The 19,042-nt window shown below is 40.6% G+C and overlaps 1 long non-coding RNA gene across 1 annotated transcript in view; it reads left to right on the top strand.

Moving 5' to 3' along the window:
- The window catches only part of LOC121320392, a 106,045-nt gene that overhangs the window by 9,250 nt on the left and 77,753 nt on the right, over positions 1–19,042 (top strand). The window lies entirely within an intron of this gene.

Raw genomic sequence — 19,042 nt, 5'->3', positions numbered from 1 at the left:
TAATCTGGGGTGCAGGATACAGTGTATGGGCGCACACTTTCAATATTTCAGCATTGTGAAGTAATCTGGGGTGCAGGATACAGTGTATGGGCGCACACTTTCAATATTTCAGCATTGTGAAGTAATCTGGGGTGCAGGATACAGTGTATGGGCGCACACTTTCAATATTTCAGCATTGTGAAGTAATCTGGGGTGCAGGATACAGTGTATGGGCGCACACTTTCAATATTTCAGCATTGTGAAGTAATCTGGGGTGCAGGATACAGTGTATGGGCGCACACTTTCAATATTTCAGCATTGTGAAGTAATCTGGGGTGCAGGATACAGTGTATGGGCGCACACTTTCAATATTTCAGCATTGTGAAGTAATCTGGGGTGCAGGATACAGTGTATGGGCGCACACTTTCAATATTTCAGCATTGTGAAGTAATCTGGGGTGCAGGATACAGTGTATGGGCGCACACTTTCAATATTTCAGCATTGTGAAGTAATCTGGGGTGCAGGATACAGTGTATGGGCGCACACTTTCAATATTTCAGCATTGTGAAGTAATCTGGGGTGCAGGATACAGTGTATGGGCGCACACTTTCAATATTTCAGCATTGTGAAGTAATCTGGGGTGCAGGATACAGTGTATGGGCGCACACTTTCAATATTTCAGCATTGTGAAGTAATCTGGGGTGCAGGATACAGTGTATGGGCGCACACTTTCAATATTTCAGCATTGTGAAGTAATCTGGGGTGCAGGATACAGTGTATGGGCGCACACTTTCAATATTTCAGCATTGTGAAGTAATCTGGGGTGCAGGATACAGTGTATGGGCGCACACTTTCAATATTTCAGCATTGTGAAGTAATCTGGGGTGCAGGATACAGTGTATGGGCGCACACTTTCAATATTTCAGCATTGTGAAGTAATCTGGGGTGCAGGATACAGTGTATGGGCGCACACTTTCAATATTTCAGCATTGTGAAGTAATCTGGGGTGCAGGATACAGTGTATGGGCGCACACTTTCAATATTTCAGCATTGTGAAGTAATCTGGGGTGCAGGATACAGTGTATGGGCGCACACTTTCAATATTTCAGCATTGTGAAGTAATCTGGGGTGCAGGATACAGTGTATGGGCGCACACTTTCAATATTTCAGCATTGTGAAGTAATCTGGGGTGCAGGATACAGTGTATGGGCGCACACTTTCAATATTTCAGCATTGTGAAGTAATCTGGGGTGCAGGATACAGTGTATGGGCGCACACTTTCAATATTTCAGCATTGTGAAGTAATCTGGGGTGCAGGATACAGTGTATGGGCGCACACTTTCAATATTTCAGCATTGTGAAGTAATCTGGGGTGCAGGATACAGTGTATGGGCGCACACTTTCAATATTTCAGCATTGTGAAGTAATCTGGGGTGCAGGATACAGTGTATGGGCGCACACTTTCAATATTTCAGCATTGTGAAGTAATCTGGGGTGCAGGATACAGTGTATGGGCGCACACTTTCAATATTTCAGCATTGTGAAGTAATCTGGGGTGCAGGATACAGTGTATGGGCGCACACTTTCAATATTTCAGCATTGTGAAGTAATCTGGGGTGCAGGATACAGTGTATGGGCTCACACTTTCAGTATCTTAGTGCTGTTTTGTCCTGTTCTCTTGTATGCTCAATAAAGGAGTTCCTTTTTGAATTATATAACTTTAATTTTGCATTCTTCAGCTCGACAGAGATAGTTGAGGACTGAAAGGGTTAAAGAAGGTGCATTTCTCACAGCGGGGCTTGTGAAGAATGTGAGTTCAGCAGACCTGATGCCATTCTCGGGTTAGTCAGGGCTAGCGCGCTGCGCTGTCGGGCAGTTGCTAAGGGTTTTGATTGAGGACAGTGTATCCCAGCACGATCGGGTGCTGCAGTGCAGTTGTCACTCTTGTCTTTTCCAATGCTGTGTGCAGATGGTTGTCTCTGTTGTATTACACCGCTGTGTGACAGCTGGGATTACCGTATTGATTAGCTGTGCACATGTGATGGCAGTCTGGAGGCGCGTCATACATGGCTATCACCCAGAGGATTGTGTTCATTAGATCACCCAGCACCCTCCTCACATGAACTACTTCCTTTACTCTTATTATTGATTTGTGTATTTCAAGCTGCAGGTAAATCACCAAAAGTTAACAACTAGAAATCCTTTACAAATGCCACACCTGGTCCTCCTGCGTATTCAGTGGAGAGGTTTCCAGCATCCCTAAAATGGCTTTGGTTTTTAATAATAGTGGTTAAGGAATTATTTCTGCCCTGAAATAAGTGTGTCAACCTATTGTGTATAAAGAAGTGTGTGTTTTATTATTTATCACTTAACATTATGCTTATTTAAGACTTTTTTTTTTAATGCATTCTGTCATTATCATGATAATAATAATAATAATAGGCAGTGTTTAGTCACATAATCACAATATTCAATACAGCGATCTAAATACTAGCACTAAAGCAATATTCATTCTAGTATTCAGTAAATTATGAGCACAGGATAGAACAATGTAAACCGATTCCTTGCTGTGAAAGGAGCATTTCAGAATTAATACAGAAAAACAAGGATCTTCTCGCCCAGCTTTCCTACTCCTTCACTAGCACTGTACAGCACTACTTCAATAGCACTGTACAGCACTCCTTCACTAGCACTGTACAGCACTCCTTCAATAGCACTGCATAGCACTCCTTCACTAGCACTGTACAGCACTCCTTCAATAGCACTGCACAGCACTCCTTCAATAGCACTGCACAGCACTCCTTCAATAGCACTGCACAGCACTCCTTCAATAGCACTGCACAGCACTCCTTCAATAGCACTGTACAGCACTCCTTCAATAGCACTGCACAGCACTCCTTCAATAGCACTGCACAGCACTCCTTCACTAGCACTGCACAGCACTCCTTCACTAGCACTGCACAGCACTCCTTCAATAGCACTGCATAGCACTCCTTCAATAGCACTGCACAGCACTCCTTCAATAGCACTGCACAGCACTCCTTCAATAGCACTGCACAGCACTCCTTCAATAGCACTGCACAGCACTCCTTCAATAGCACTGCACAGCACTCCTTCAATAGCACTGCACAGCACTCCTTCAATAGCACTGCACAGCACTACTTCAATAGCACTGTACAGCACTCCTTCAATAGCACTGCACAGCACTCCTTCAATAGCACTGCAGCAGCACAGCACTCCTTCAATAGCACTGCACAGCACTCCTTCAATAGCACTGCACTGCACAGCACTCCTTCAATAGCACTGCACAGCACTCCTTCAATAGCACTGCATAGCACTACTTCAATAGCACTGCATAGCACTACTTCAATAGCACTGCATAGCACTCCTTCAATAGCACTGCATAGCACTCCTTCAATAGCACTGCACAGCACTCCTTCAATAGCACTGCACAGCACTCCTTCAATAGCACTGCACAGCACTCCTTCAATAGCACTGCATAGCACTCCTTCAATAGCACTGCATAGCACTCCTTCAATAGCACTGCATAGCACTCCTTCAATAGCACTGCACAGCACTACTTCAATAGCACTGTACAGCACTACTTCAATAGCACTGTACAGCACTCCTTCAATAGCACTGCATAGCACTCCTTCAATAGCACTGCACAGCACGCCTTCAATAGCACTGCACAGCACGCCTTTTGAACGCCTGCTTCTCTTCATACCCACCTCAAAGGGCAAGCTGGAGTTTCATGTTTTCATTTATAGCCCATCCCTCTGAAAATTGTTTGATATTAAAACAGTTTACAAGGAGCTAAAGCCTGGAAAAACAGGAGGCCCAGTAAGAGTGCGGCAAGGTCAGGAGTCGCCCACTTGAGTCCTGGAGCTCAGTCTCTCCTATCCTGGGGCTCCTGGAGCTCAGCCCCTCCTATCCCGGGACTCCTGGAGCTCAGCCCCTCCTATCCCGGGACTCCTGGAGCTCAGCCCTTCCTATCCCGGGTTTCCTGGAGTTCAGCCCCTCCTATCCCGGGACTCCTGGAGCTCAGCCCCTCCTATCCCGGGTTTCCTGGAGCTCAGCCCCTCCTATCCCGGTACTCCTAGAGCTCAGCCCCTCCTACCCCGGGACTCCTGGAGCGCACTCTGTCCTATCCCGGTGCTTGTATAAGAGGGGAACCAAGTTCGTGAGGGTAGGAGATCTGCTATCTCTTTGCTTCATGTTTTGCCTGTCTTTATTTCTGCTGCTGCCGTTGTTGTTTTGTTTCATATACGTAGAATATGCTGATGCTGTCTATATGAGGGGAGGGAAAAAATAAAGCAAAGCTTCCCTGATGTCGTATGTACAGGAGCAGCAGGCTAGCAATTCATTATTTTTCAATTTGTAATCTTTACTAGCTGAAATCGCTCTCGACAGCAGATTGCTGGCTGAGGGGGTGCAGCAGTGCAGTCTGTCAGGAGTTCCCATTGTCTGTGCTTGCCTTTTTGTTTTGTTTTGCAAGCTGCTCTTATAAGCAGGCAGAAGCCAGGTGTGCTAGTGGTGGTGGTGTGGGAGCTGGGGTTCAGCTGGAGGGTGGTGGGTGGTGGGGTGGTGGTGGTGTGGGAGCCTGGGTTCAGCTGGAGGGAGACAGGGTGGTGGGGCGGTGGTGGTATGGGAGCTGGGGTTCAGCTGGAGGGTAGGAGGGGTCGGAGCTGGGAGGGTGGTGGTGGTGTGGGAGTTGGGGTTCAGCTGGAGGGTTGTGGGTGGTGGGGTGGTGGTGATGTGGCAGCTGGGGTTCTGCTGGAGGGTTGGAGGGGTCGGAGCTGGGGTTCAGCTGAAGGGTGGTAAGGGGGCGGGTTGGGACCTGGGGTTCAGCTGGTGGGAGGGGAGCAGGGGGAGTGACCGAGCTCATTTCCCTTGGATGCAAATGCAGGGATGAAAAACACAAGAGATGAAGCAGTTGTTTTTTGGGAACCAAAGATTCTCTGCATGACTTCCCTGCTGATGGGATCATGCACTTTCAGGCTGAGATTTTATTAACAATTCATATGGAAATTGAGGGCAAGGGAGGAGCAGATTCTCACATAAACTTGATCTGTCCATGAATGCTGCTCTCTGTTTGCCCTGACCCTGCATGGCTTAAAACACTGCCTGTGAGGGCCAAAGAGCCAGACACAAAGAAAGAAATGAAAAGCAAGCACATTCCTGCAGTCTGCACAAAGCCAGGGCTGGCTGGGCCTGAGAGACGGGAGAGGGAGAGGGAGAGGGATCTTATCTGCTCATCCACAGCACGGCTCTAACTTTATATGCAACACTGCTGCATGTACACGGGGGATCGATATTTATATATATATATGGTCTAATAATAGATATTCCATGATATAAATATAATATATATATATATATATATATATATATATATCATATATATATTGATTCCTTTTCTCTGCAGTTATTATACAACTGTTGATTTGGTTATAAACCTCAGAGTGTTTTTTGCTTCCGTGTTTGTGCATTGCTCATAATTTAGCTTGTTTCACGACACATCATGGTCTAATAATAGATATTCCATGATTTAAATATAATGTTATTAAAGCAGAAAAAAATTATAGCATCATCATGTTGAAAATTGATTCCTTTTCTGCAGTTATTATACAACCCACTTGAAAGAGATCTGTGAAACAGATTGAACTGCATGTTTGTTTTTTTCTTACTGCCTCGTCTTGTTGTTTTCCTTGTTGTTGTTATTATTATTATTATTATTATTATTATTGTTATTAATAATAAAATAATGTCTTCCTCTCAGAACTGTGATTGAACTGCATGTTTGTTTTTTTCTTACTGCCTCGTCTTGCAAAACAAGAAGTCGTTTTAGAAAGATTTTCCTTAAGCCAGGTACAGAATCTGTTATTACATAGCAATGAAGGCTCGTCTGAGGTGAAGCCCCCGCTTGATCATTTCTCATAGACTGTATATAGGCAATACTTCAAGAATGTCTGGACAGTATGCTAAATGCTATTGGACTATTTGAAATAATACTGGATGGTACTGTATTAGCAAGTTTTAGCACTCAGCCATTTAATCGGAGAAGTGCTGTCTGCGTGCATGTGTGTGCGTGTGTGTATCTACACACACGTACACACACACAGTGTATTGCAGCTCCTCTGCAAAATGCAGATCTGGTCTTCATGTTGGTGTGATGCTGAGAATAAGGGCCGGCTTCTCCCTCACTAACGTCTTTTTCTCCGGCTGGTTTTCCAGTCCCTGATCTTCCAGCCTGTAGAGATTTGTTTCGTGGTGCACATTTTGCACATGTCACACATTGTATGGCTGTATGAAATCACTGCATCTTGACATGCAGTCCTCAGCGATGGGGACCTGGCTGTATCTTAGATTAGTCTGGATGGATGCAGCTCTAGCCCGAGTTTCTGTAGAGTAGGATTTAATAACACTGATCGACAGTCTTTCCACTGACATTCATACACACGGACATTCGCATGCGTTTATTAGTAATGCAAAATAATTGCAGTCTAAGCAAACGTATCATTTTAAGTAAACACATTTCCAACTCATGTAATTAAATTTTTTTATATATATATATATATATATATATATATATATATATATATATATATATATATATATATATAGTATAAAGATCCTCGCACTCTCGTTATTTTTCAGCACTGACTCACACACAAGAATTTTCATTTTCACTTTTTTTCATTTTTGCATCGTGACTTAAAAACCAAACCAAAAAATAAATAAACAGACCAAGTTCCCATTGGGCATATTTTAATTTGTTTTTAGATTTTATTGATTTAAATATTACTGTGCAGGATAGCCGCTGTACGATTGTACCTTTATTAAAAATGTGCACAGATTAATCTACCGATTTAATCTACTGATTAATCAGCTACTGACCATAAATTAACAGATCAACATTTGTAATCGAGTGACCGCCCTAATATATATATATATATATATATATATATATATATATATATATATATATATATATATATATATATATATATATATATAATCAATCTCAGTAATGCCCTTACTTGGGCCTTGTATTAATCCAGTTAACACCCTATTAATAATGATGCATGTGGATTATTGTACTGTTTAACTCTGTTACAGGGTTTAATTACCATGCACTACAGTACAGCTGCTGTGTTAGAGGACTCATGTGGACACCTGTCAGGTTATATGAAAATGCACCTGCTATGAATCAGCTGTTCCTGTTTATTCACTATTCAGTTCATGCTTAAACACATTAAGTGTGATCATTCATTTTAGTGTGAGTAGCAGTCTTCCTCTGACCTAGCAGTCCCATTGCTTTGTTTTTTCCTCTCTTGTGTTTCAGTGATGTGATTAGAAGCTCTTGCTGTTGAAAGGGTTTTTCTCAGGTATATCGTTGTGGTTTTGCCACTGGAGGATGCTGAGGTACATGCACATTATCATCAACCCTGGATCCCATTTTCATTGTAAGAAGTGTGCTCTGTGTGTGTGGGTATGTGTGTAATGCACAGTATGTAATGTGTGTATTTCACTATATTACAAAATTGCAACCCAATATGTCTTTCTTTATATATATATATGTGTGTGTGTGTGTGTGTGTGTGTGTGTGTGTGTGTGTGTGTGTGTGTGTACAATATTTAGATGCATCAGTAAAGACTTGTTTTGGTCTCGTTATATTTATATATTAGGGAAACTGTTATTTTCTATTATATTATATTATATTATTATATTAGAAAACCAGATGTTGTACATGGAGCAAACCGTTTGTCAGTTTTACACAAGATTTTAATACATTTCCTGTAATATTGCCATAAAAAACAAAAAACAAAACAAAATAAAACATACATATGTATGTGTGTGTGTGTGTGTGTGTGTGTGTGTGTGTGTGTACATATATATATGTATTATATGTATATGTATTGTATAGACTGTTGTTTACAATATAATACAGAAGACAATCCACTGCGCACTGTTGGCACTGTATTTATCATTCATGAATCAATGAATTCAATTGCCTGTTAAGAGACATGTGGCTCGTAATCATTAGCTGTGTGCTTTGTGAATTATGGATAGGGCTAGATTATAAACATAGATGAAAACATGGAATAGAAAAATAAATGCCTGTATGATCCTTTCTGAAAAGATTTTTAAATATACTCTCATTGACTGAGCTTCATATGCTACAATAATACAACAGATAAACATCATTCCCATTCTAGAAGAGTCATTTCACACTATGTGATGCAATATATATATATATATATATATATATATATATATATATATATATATTAGATTGTAGCTTAGAAAATAATAGAAGTGCCAGCCAGTATGATAATGTGAATGATATATTTGGAGCAAACAGATAATTCCATTTGTAATGCAAACTTGTAGCCTTGTTGAATAGATACAGTATTTGGTGGTAGCACTCCTGAATTAAAGGGGGTCTTTTCTTAATGAAATAACCTGATTAGTGTATTTTGTAGGAGACTGCAGATTAGAAAGAAGCTGATGATTAAAGCAACTCTGTACTGTGGTATTGTGGGGCTTCATTTTCAATCTCAGTTTCAATACTGAAAGCTAGTTAAAGATAATGAAACTGGTGTCAGAATTTGCTCTTTAAAAGCAAGAATGCAACTGCGATGATGCAAAAGGGACGTCTTTTCTTATTGCCAAACAATACCGTTTGTAACCTGATAACACATGCTCATGAACGTGACGTATTGGGTTCTTTTTAAATAGTGTAATTATTAGCAGGGCATGGTTTTTGTTTGCTTAACAGAATGAGTTTGAAAGGAAGCAGCGTGTAGCCTTGTTCATACAGTGTAATATTCCTGTGATGCAGTGAAACAGGATTTCAATCCGTGATTAGCATCTTTTATTCTGCAGATTTGTGAAGCGCTCTCCGGAGCCTGTACCCTCTTGTTGTGTAAATGGAAGCTGTTAGCATACTTGCACATAATTAGGGGGTTTGAGGCTTTGTTTTGGGTTAATTACATGTTCTTTTCTTTTGTCACAAGCTAGGATGTGGGGTTTTATTTCATCAGTTTGTATTGTCTGTAGCATATATACAAATTTAAAGAGGCATTGCATTGAGACAGGCTGTGTGTGACTGGGTTGTAAAGGCATTGCATTGAGACGGGCTGTGTGATAATGAGACTGCACTGAAGTGACTGGGTTGTAAAGGCATTGCATTGAGACGGGCTGTGTGATAATGAGACTGCACTGAAGTGACTGGGTTGTAAAGGCATTGCATTGAGACGGGCTGTGTGATAATGAGACTGCACTGAAGTGACTGGGTTGTAAAGGCATTGCATTGAGACGGGCTGTGTGATAATGAGACTGCACTGAAGTGACTGGGTTGTAAAGGCATTGCATTGAGACGGGCTGTGTGATAATGAGACTGCACTGAAGTGACTGGGTTGTAAAGGTATTGCATTGAGACGGGCTGTGTGATAATGAGACTGCACTGAAGTGACTGGGTTGTAAAGGTATTGCATTGAGACGGGCTGTGTGATAATGAGACTGCACTGAAGTGACTGGGTTGTAAAGGTATTGCATTGAGACGGGCTGTGTGATAATGAGACTGCACTGAAGTGACTGGGTTGTAAAGGCATTGCATTGAGACGGGCTGTGTGATAATGAGACTGCACTGAAGTGACTGGGTTGTAAAGGCATTGCATTGAGACGGGCTGTGTGACAATGAGACTGCACTGAAGTGACTGGGTTGTAAAGGCATTGCATTGAGACGGGCTGTGTGATAATGAGACTGCACTGAAGTGACTGGGTTACATTGAGACGGGTGTGTTTGATTTGTGCAGGGCTTTGCTGTGTAATCAAGGGCAGGCCAAGGCCAGAGCAGTTTAGGAGGAGAGGCAGAGTCTCATAACTGTGTCAACCTTCGCTTTTCACCCAGTGATGAAGTTATAAATAATGCATCAGGAGATCTCAGCGCTCAATGCAGAAGGGAAACGCAGCTGAGCCTGGGCTGTATTGTATAACTTGCACATTCCAGCTAGAAGGTCACCTCAAAAGCTTGTCAGTCAGTCAAAGAGGAAAACTCGTTTGGGAAGACAAAGTGAGATTGTGTCTCTGATAGTGAGAGTGCGAGTGTCTGTGTGCGTGTCTGTGTGAGTGTGAGTGTGTGTGTCTGTGAGTGTGAGTGTCTGTGAGTGTGTGTGTGTGTGTGAGTGTGAGTGTGAGTGTCTGTGTGAGTGTGAGTGTGAGTGTGTGTGAGTGTGAGTGTGAGTGTCTGTGTGAGTGTGAGTGTGTGTGTGAGTGTGTGTGTCTGTGTGAGTGTGTGTGAGTGTGAGTGTGTGTCTGTGTGTGTGAGTGTCTGTGTGTGTGTGTGAGTGTGTGTGTGTGTGAGTGTGAGTGTGTGTGTGTGTGTGTGAGTGTGTGTGTGTGAGTGTGTGTGAGTGTGTGTGTGTGTGTGTGTGAGTGTGTGTGTGTGTGAGTGTGTGTGTGTGTGTGAGTGTGTGAGTGCGAGTGTGTGTGTGTGTGAGTGCGAGTGTGTGTGTGCGAGTGTGTGTGTCTGTGAGTGTGTGTGAGTGCGAGTGTGTGTGTGAGTGTGAGTGCGAGTGTCTGTGTGAGTGTGTGAGTGTGAGTGTGTGAGTGTGAGTGTGTTTTAACTCTCCCTTTAAAAGAAAGATGTCCCACAATAGCTGTTGCTTTGACTGACTTTGGGTCTGTCAGTTGTTAGGGTTGTGCTGTTGTTGTTGTTTGAGGGCCTTGTTCCTTCATCTCCCCACAATGGCTCCCTGTTTATGCTTTCCCATCATGCCGACGGCTGGAGTAGAGGAGAGAAGCAGAATTAGTGTGGAAATGCAAAGCTGTCTCTTGTTTTGTTTTATCGACCCCATTCTGGTGTCATTCAGTTAAGACAGAGATGTGATGGATAGGCTCTGCAGAGATTCAACGTTTGCTCTGGTGCTCCAGATAAAACATGTTTTTGGGGTTTTTTTGAGAGCGATCAAAGTTTTCTGTGTGATTTGAATTACAAATGTAGTCAATTTCATGTAATTAATTTTTCTGTATATATGGGGAAGCTGAAATTGCTTTTAGTATGGAGGTTTTCGCAAGGGTCCGCACAGCGCAATATAAACACAGCAAATTGCTGTCCTTTTTCATAAAGCTATCAAAAATACATTAGCCTTATTCAATTTATGATTCAAATATTATTACAATTGGCTGGCTGCACTGTAGATTCACATTTCTAATTCTATTTCTGTATACTGCAGAGTTTACATAATGGTGCTTTACTAGGTATAGTTAATGACAATTTGATCAGCCAGAAACGATCCTTTGCTTTGCTGCAGTGGTTAGGACAGCCGGGCGCTCTTTAGTAACAAGTACAAGGGCAAATGCAGATTGTCTGAATGGAACCCCCTAGTGTTAACGCTGGTCCTCGCTGGCTCTGAGACGGATGCATGCTTTTATTGTATTCCTGTCACAAAGCTGCCTTTGCCCCTGCACTGGTTGTCAGGGTTGTCTGTGGTTATATTTCTAGTGAATTGCTTTGTGAGGATGGCCGCTGTGAGCACATTTACCCTTTAAGGCATCTGTTTAAACAGAGGAATATGCATCCATGAAAATAAACAAACATGAATATGGTAACTGTTACAGGAACAGAAAAGCCAGTGTGATAAAGCAAGAGAGGAGCGTGGTCCCTGAGCCCGTCATTGCCTGCGAGATGCAGGGTCCCGCACTGTGAAACTTCTCATTGCTGTTTAAAAAGCGTCCTACCCTGAGGTTTGATGATTGCAGACGAAGCCCTGTGAAACAAAGGAGGGCTGATTGGGCAGCTCTGGTTGAGCCCCTTGGTTACAGGCTCTTGCGTGGCAATTAGCATTTGAAACTCTTCAGTACCAGGACATGTGCTGCGGTCAGGAGAGAAGTTCTGCCTGGGTTTCTGTGCGGAGAAGCCCCTTTTCAATCCCTTTCTTTACAAGCTGGGATAATATCCAATTCTGTGGAAAGACACATGATTCATGTGTATTACTGTTCCAGCATTCGTCTGTGAAGTGTTTGTACAATGCTTTAAACTGTTATTACGAGCTTGTGAAAGGCAGCCCTGTTATATACAAGTTCTTGTTATATTAAATAAGTCCTGAACAGCACAATGCAAGTGTATTCATTTTTTTTTTTTTTTTTGCATGGCTCATGAGACATTTGGTCCATTAATATAAATGAAATACACCTTTATCTTTTAATCAAGAAAAATAAATATGTTTACTTGCTAAAAAAATTTTAAAAAAAAGTGATGGCTTAAAGAATGATGTTTTAAGCCTATTATCCTATTTTGTCTCAATGTAAAAAACTCCAAGCTGTAGAAAGTCTTTAATCTGTAAATTGTGTAATAAAGAGTTAAGATTTAAATTAACGGAGGTCTTTTATTTTAGTATGCTTTTATATTACCCTGTTCACTCTGCTAGTTTCATGTTCTGTACACTTTTATTTTACGTGGCTGGACTATTTATATAAGCACGTTCTGTCAACGAAAAATATGAATCATATACAATTCATTGAAAGATGAGGCTGTTTACAATCTACTGGTTGAAATAGATACTTTTAGATAAAGAAATAAAAACATGCATTACTATTCTTCATTTGGATTATTAGGATGCATCCAAATTAAAAATGTTTTTTATCTATTTTTGTGTTTATTTTTTTATTAAGAATATACAGAGATAATAATAATAATAATAATAATAATAATAATAATAATAATAATAATAATAATAATAATAATCATGCTGTATAACTGGATGGAGAAGTTAACAATGGAAAAACAACATTAAACATTTCCAGTAATTTGTTGTTTTAATGCAGAAGGCTGGCAAAAAATATCAGATATTAGCTAAATGAGGGTCTTGCTGGTAGACCTAAATTGATTCTTATCTGTTTTACTATATATATATATATATATATATATATATATATATATATATATATATATATATATATATATATATAATGTTTCCACTGATGGTTTGTAATAAATAGCTTTGCAAGTCTGTTTTCGTGAACGTGTGATTCTGTGTATTTCACTTTGGCAGGTGGCAGAGAGATAGCTGTGGGCTCCATACCTCTGTCATTGTGAGCTATGAGTCTGGGAGCAGTAATATAATATGTCCATTTCATACAGTGATCTGGCTTCAGCACACAGTCTGTGTAAAATACCTGTGAGGAAGCAGAGCTCTTTCCTTGCGTCTGCTTCCTGGGATCTTTCAAAGCTCTGCTTGGTATTGCTCGTCTGATACTGAACAATTCCCAGGAAGCGCTCCGTCATTGAGCCTGTACGCTGCCTGCCTCCATTTGAAGCTTTTGTTCTCGCACTGTGTGTGGAGGTCGATTTCCACTCTCATCCGGCTGGTCTTCACAAATCAAAGCCCCCTCGCTTCTCACATTCATGGTGTCACCTGAATCTGGGTTCAGACACACTTTTATGCTTCCATGGCTCCAGACAAGAAGTGAAACCGATATAAAATAAAGCGCCTTGTAGAGTTCCTCTCTCACAGCCCTGACTACAACAGATGTGCCTTTTTTCTTTTCTTTTTTTTTCTTTTAATCGAATTGAACGGTTGCGCCCCTTTACACTGCTTGGTATTCTTGTGCTGTAGTAATTCATATCCATTCAAGAGGTGAAAGAAAAGGATTACCAGTGTAGAAAGCTTCATGTCTGTGAGTTATCCGCCCTGCCTATAACTTCTCTATTGCTTTTACTGTTTTGGTTTGTTGCTATTTTCTATTGCCTGTTGTGTTGGCTTGCTGTGGGTTCTGGCATAATTAGGCATCCTTGTAAAACACAAATGTTTTATGTCGAAGCATCTTGTAAGATTTATTTTCAAATACAATAAAACATGCTCAGTATTTTATTCCTTTTAGAACCACTTTAGTTTTAATTTCACTGTTCCTGTGTAATTTCTATACTGTGAGTTATTATTTGATAGCGCTCTTTTTTCACTGCACCTTTGCTCTGGGGCAAATATAGATACATAGATCAATACACTGTATAGAAATTGCTGCTGTAAAGATCAATGGAGAGATAAACTTGAGGGATCCGCCAACACATCTGTTTCATGGTACAGATTTCAACACAATAAGGTTGGAAAGTTTTTAATGAAGTGAATTATTATAAGGGCATTGGAAAGCATATCTGCATGTCATATCAGGTTTCAAACCAAAAAAAAACTGAAGAGATTGTAATTAAACCAGACACATTGCATGTCTTTGATCAAGGGAGCAAGAAGGTTGGAAAAGGATCTATATAATACACTGGAAAGGGACAATGCATTGGTTTTCTTCTCTGTTTGAGATCTGTATGTTTTTGTCCCATATATATATATCAGTTTAAATGAGTTTCAAAGTAGCTATTGTTTTGAGAATAAATAGTTGAATTGGGTTTAATTATCAGATGGCTTCTAAAAGATACAATTGCGTTTTAGAAGCTAATTAATAAAACCTCGGGGCTGGATGCTTTTTCATTCCTTCTGATAGGGTGTGAATGAAATGTTGTCATAAAAAACCTGTCGTTCTGTTTGTTCCCCAACGCAAGCTTTTTACTGCAAGTGTTTTCATGTGTCGTCAAAATGAGAAGAAGAAACTGAACTGCTGGGTTTGTGCCTGTAAGAAATAAACCGAGTAAAACATTCTTCTGCAGGAAAAAGCGTTCTTGCATAAATGTTTTTTAAAAAGAAATTCAGTAGGATTGATTAATATCTAAATGTTGTGATTTTAATTACCAGGACTTCACTGTCCTTGCTGTGAATGTGTGGGTCTTTTTTTAAAACCACAAGCTGTATTTGTGTCATTTGATACACTGCAGTTAACTGGGCTTTTGCGATTTCAAAGCGAGAGTGCGTTATCATAACAGTGTAGTCAAAGAGAAAGTGTGTGTAACATGTAGATGATGCCAGTTAAAAATGCACAAAAAAATGGCAAATGAGGACAATGGCAGTTAATGAGTTAACCTTTGAGAGGGCAAGTAACCATCGTCAGAATGCACACAAACAGAGCTGTGTGTGGCAAAGCTATTAAACCCATTTAAAACATGTCTCCACATGCAGAGATTTATCTATAGATCTATATATCTATATATCTCTATATCCGACGCTTGGATTTTCAGAAATCGTTTTAATATCCTTGTGCAGTGTTTTTGAATTCCAGGGTTTTCTGCAGTGATTATAGAGGACAATATAGTTTTAGAACAAATTGACACTCTTAATGACATGCTGACAGTATTCATATTATTCAATCTGGAAATAGATTTCAAAGAACTACAGAAAGCTATGTTATGTATTTTAAAAAAGAATCATTATTATTATTATTATTATTATTATTATTATTATTATTATTATTATTATTATTATTATTATTATTGTTTCTAATTGTAGAAAAAGGGAGATGAAAGCAGGTCATTCCAGAAATGTACAGGCATTTAAATGAAAGAGTGTTGTGGCTTTTGGTATCGCTGTTATTAAATGCTGCTGTTTGGTTTTGAGGACAGCCGTTCTGGGCATAAGGATGCTGTGGAATGGATAAAATATAATAAAATAAAATAACTGCTAACCCTAACATCAATCTTGCACGTTACAGCTTCTGTTTATAGAATAATAGCAGAGTCATTCATTTTGAAATACATAAATATAGCAATGCACGATAAAGCAGTTCAGCCTCATTGGATTGTGTGCTTTAAATATGATGCTCATATATTTAAATGCAATGTGTTTACTGCTAGCTGTTCAATCTGCATTAACCTTTATATGAATCTTAATTGTATTTGAACATGTCTATCATGCACTGTGTTGCTTTCCGTTTTAAAGGGAGCCACTGCTAAAGAAGCAGGCTGTATTAAACTCAACAATGTAACACATTAAACTGGAGGAGAGTAATGTGTGTATATCTGTATAAACATGTTGTTGATTTTTAATCATCAGTTTCCACACTGCTGTAAAATGATGGCCTGCTAGTTTAATATTGTAATACATAATAATACTTTTATAATACACGTCGAAATATTTAATCAGACTGCATGACAGTTAAGAACACACGCAGCTCATGAACTGACACAAAAATGTAGGGTAAAATATTAGAGATTTTAATAGAAAAAAACAATGTATCCAGATTTTATAAATATTAGAATATAACAAGTAGGATAATAAAAATCCAGCATAAAAACGAATGCAGTAACATTTACAGATTGTAAATATGGATGTATACTTTGTTCAACACAGAGTTAAAATATCTTGAGTTTCTAGAAAACCAAGCACAGTCTAAGCTTTTATATCTTCATGTATTAAATGTTCAGATCCCAGGTTCTTCCTATATATGTGGATGTGGAGAGCAGCATGCTGAAGCCTGTGTCCTCCCTTATTTTAATAAAGATCAGGTCATTCAGACTGCTGCCCGTAGCAATCCTCCTCCTCCTGCTCCACTTTCAGGATGAAAAGAGCCCTCTCTGTTCTCTTCTGCGCCTTCCCCTCTGCCCGTGGCAATTCAATAACATAGCAGTGCCTTGGAAGTTTGAGATTCCGGTTCAGTGGAACCCACTGCCGTGGATAGATATGTTTACAGCCTCCGCTGATCAGCACACACAAAACACACACACAGGCTCCCAGACACACGCACGCACGCACACACACACAGGCTCCCAGACATACACTGACACACGCACACACGTGCGCACACACACACACACACACACACACACACACACACACACACACACACACACACACACACACACACACACACACACAGGCTCCCAGACACACGCACGCACACACACACACACAGGCTCCCAGACATACACTGACACACGCACGCACACACACACACACACACACACAGACACACACACACACACACACACACACACACACACACACACAAAGGCTCCCAGACACACACTGACACACGCACGCACACACACACACACACACACACACACAGACACACACACACACACGCACGCACACACACACACACACAGAGGCTCCCAGACACACACTGACACACACACACACACACACACACAGAGGCTCCCAGACACACACTGACACACGCACACACAGAGGCTCCCAGACACACACTGACACACACACACACACACACACACACTGACACACGCACACACACACAGAGGCTCTCAGACATACACTGACACACACACACACACACATATACATGGCACATCGTGTCTCAGCTATCAGTGATGCTCTAGATAAGCCTTGCATTGAGAAGTGCAGATGAACACACAGAAGCTCATTGTTCTGTTTTATTGTGTCAGCTCCAGTTATTTTATAATGTTGTTTTTCGTGTTGTTGCGCTGCCAGGTTTTCTAGACGTGTTGTTGGCTTTGAGGGTTCTTCCCAGTGTTCTGGTATGCGGTACACCTCTTATAAAGCTGACACAGATCGTTATATTGTGGCAGGCACTGGGGTTGATTAACTATTCCAGGTGAACTTGGGCTTGCGTTCCAGAATCACTTCCCTGGGACCTGACCTCACTGCGCAATAAACATGCTGAAATGGGGTTTGCTTTGTCTTGTTTTGTTTTTTGCAGTGGTTGTGTTTTTGTATTTTAGGCGTGTCGTCTGGTATTCTTCAAGTGCCGTGATTCTTTAGGCTTGCTCTAAAGAAATGTATACAAGCAGGAATGTAAAATTCAAAGTTGTTGGGTTTTTTTTAAATTTTGTTTTGGTTTTTTTAAGACCAATATTTTTTCAACATGTTTCTATCATATTTATAAAATTCCATTCTTTACTAAACATGCTGTGATAATGAATCTGTGATTTATAATAATGAATCTGTGATTTATAATAATGAATCTCTGATTTATAATAATGAATCTCTGATTTATAATAATGAATCTCTGACAGTCCTTGCAATTCATCTTTGATTCTCACCATCCTTAGGTCTTTGGCACTATTTACTGTGTTCAGCTTTAATAGTTGTTGCTGTACCAGTAGTGGGAAATGCTTTATAAAAGTATTTACCTTGACACTTGGTTTATAAAGCATAATTAGGATATCATAAATTTCACAAAAAAGTCACCCAAAAAATCTTTTAAAAGATTGTAATAATCCTTTAGCAAGCAGCAGCAGTGAAATCGGATTTTGCCGTTGTTTGTTTGTTTGTTTGTTTGTTTGTCTTTAATCCAGTGAGGTGATTAACAAAAAAAAAGAGCAAAATGAATAAACTGTAATGAAAATTGCTTACAAATAAAAAAAAACATAAAAAGAGAGAGGAGCCGTTTTGGCCCTCAGCACAGGTTTGGGTGGAAAAGTGCTTGGTAAGCGATCTGTTTCACACATGCAACGACAGAAGGTTCGATATTCATTCGATCGATGACTGAAAAGGCACAATGGCAAAATCGGACGGACTTCCTTTCAAATCCAGATCTCCAGTGTCCCCACAGTCTGCAGTCGCGCGGCTGGTGGTGTGGCTCAGACACAGCAAAGGGGGTTACTTCAGGGCTGCTCTCTGGACCATGCAAGCAGTCTAGACCAGTGACCTGCTGCAGAGCTCCCTTTGAAGAGAAGGCAAGTTGGGTCACGATGAAGACAAGCCGAGGCGGGCCCTCTTTACAATGGGGAGGTAAGCAGGGGCGAGCAGAACAAGCATCTGCTTCCATGGTTACAGCCGAGTATGAGGAGCGGGCTATTGAAGATGCTCTGTTCTCATGCTCCCTCGCAGGCAATGTCATGCATCCTGAGCACAGGCAGCTTGGGACGCTAACCACGGCAGACCGCTTCTTTCAGAGAGAGAGAGAGAGAGAGAGAGAGAGAGAGTCACATGACTGCTTGGAAACACACTTGGAAAAACACATTTCAGAACAACTTCTGTCATATTAGGTGCGGGGACATCTTTATTAAATAAATAAATAAATAAATAAATTCATATTGAGAGCGGCGCAGAGTATTTTAGATTTTTTGCTCTACGAAACCCGAAACTGTTTTTTGTTGGCTAGAGAAAGGTCAGGGGTCAAGTTTTCTGTTGCAGGACCAGAAAACCCTTTTGTTAAAAGTCACTTTGGTGGAAATGCCTTTTTAAGTGGG

Source organism: Polyodon spathula, chromosome 9 (assembly GCF_017654505.1).
Source record: "Polyodon spathula isolate WHYD16114869_AA chromosome 9, ASM1765450v1, whole genome shotgun sequence".
In the NCBI taxonomy this organism is placed as follows: domain Eukaryota; kingdom Metazoa; phylum Chordata; class Actinopteri; order Acipenseriformes; family Polyodontidae; genus Polyodon; species Polyodon spathula.
The sequence above is the reverse complement of the archived record's forward strand: the minus strand, read 5'-3'. Positions and strand labels throughout refer to the sequence as shown.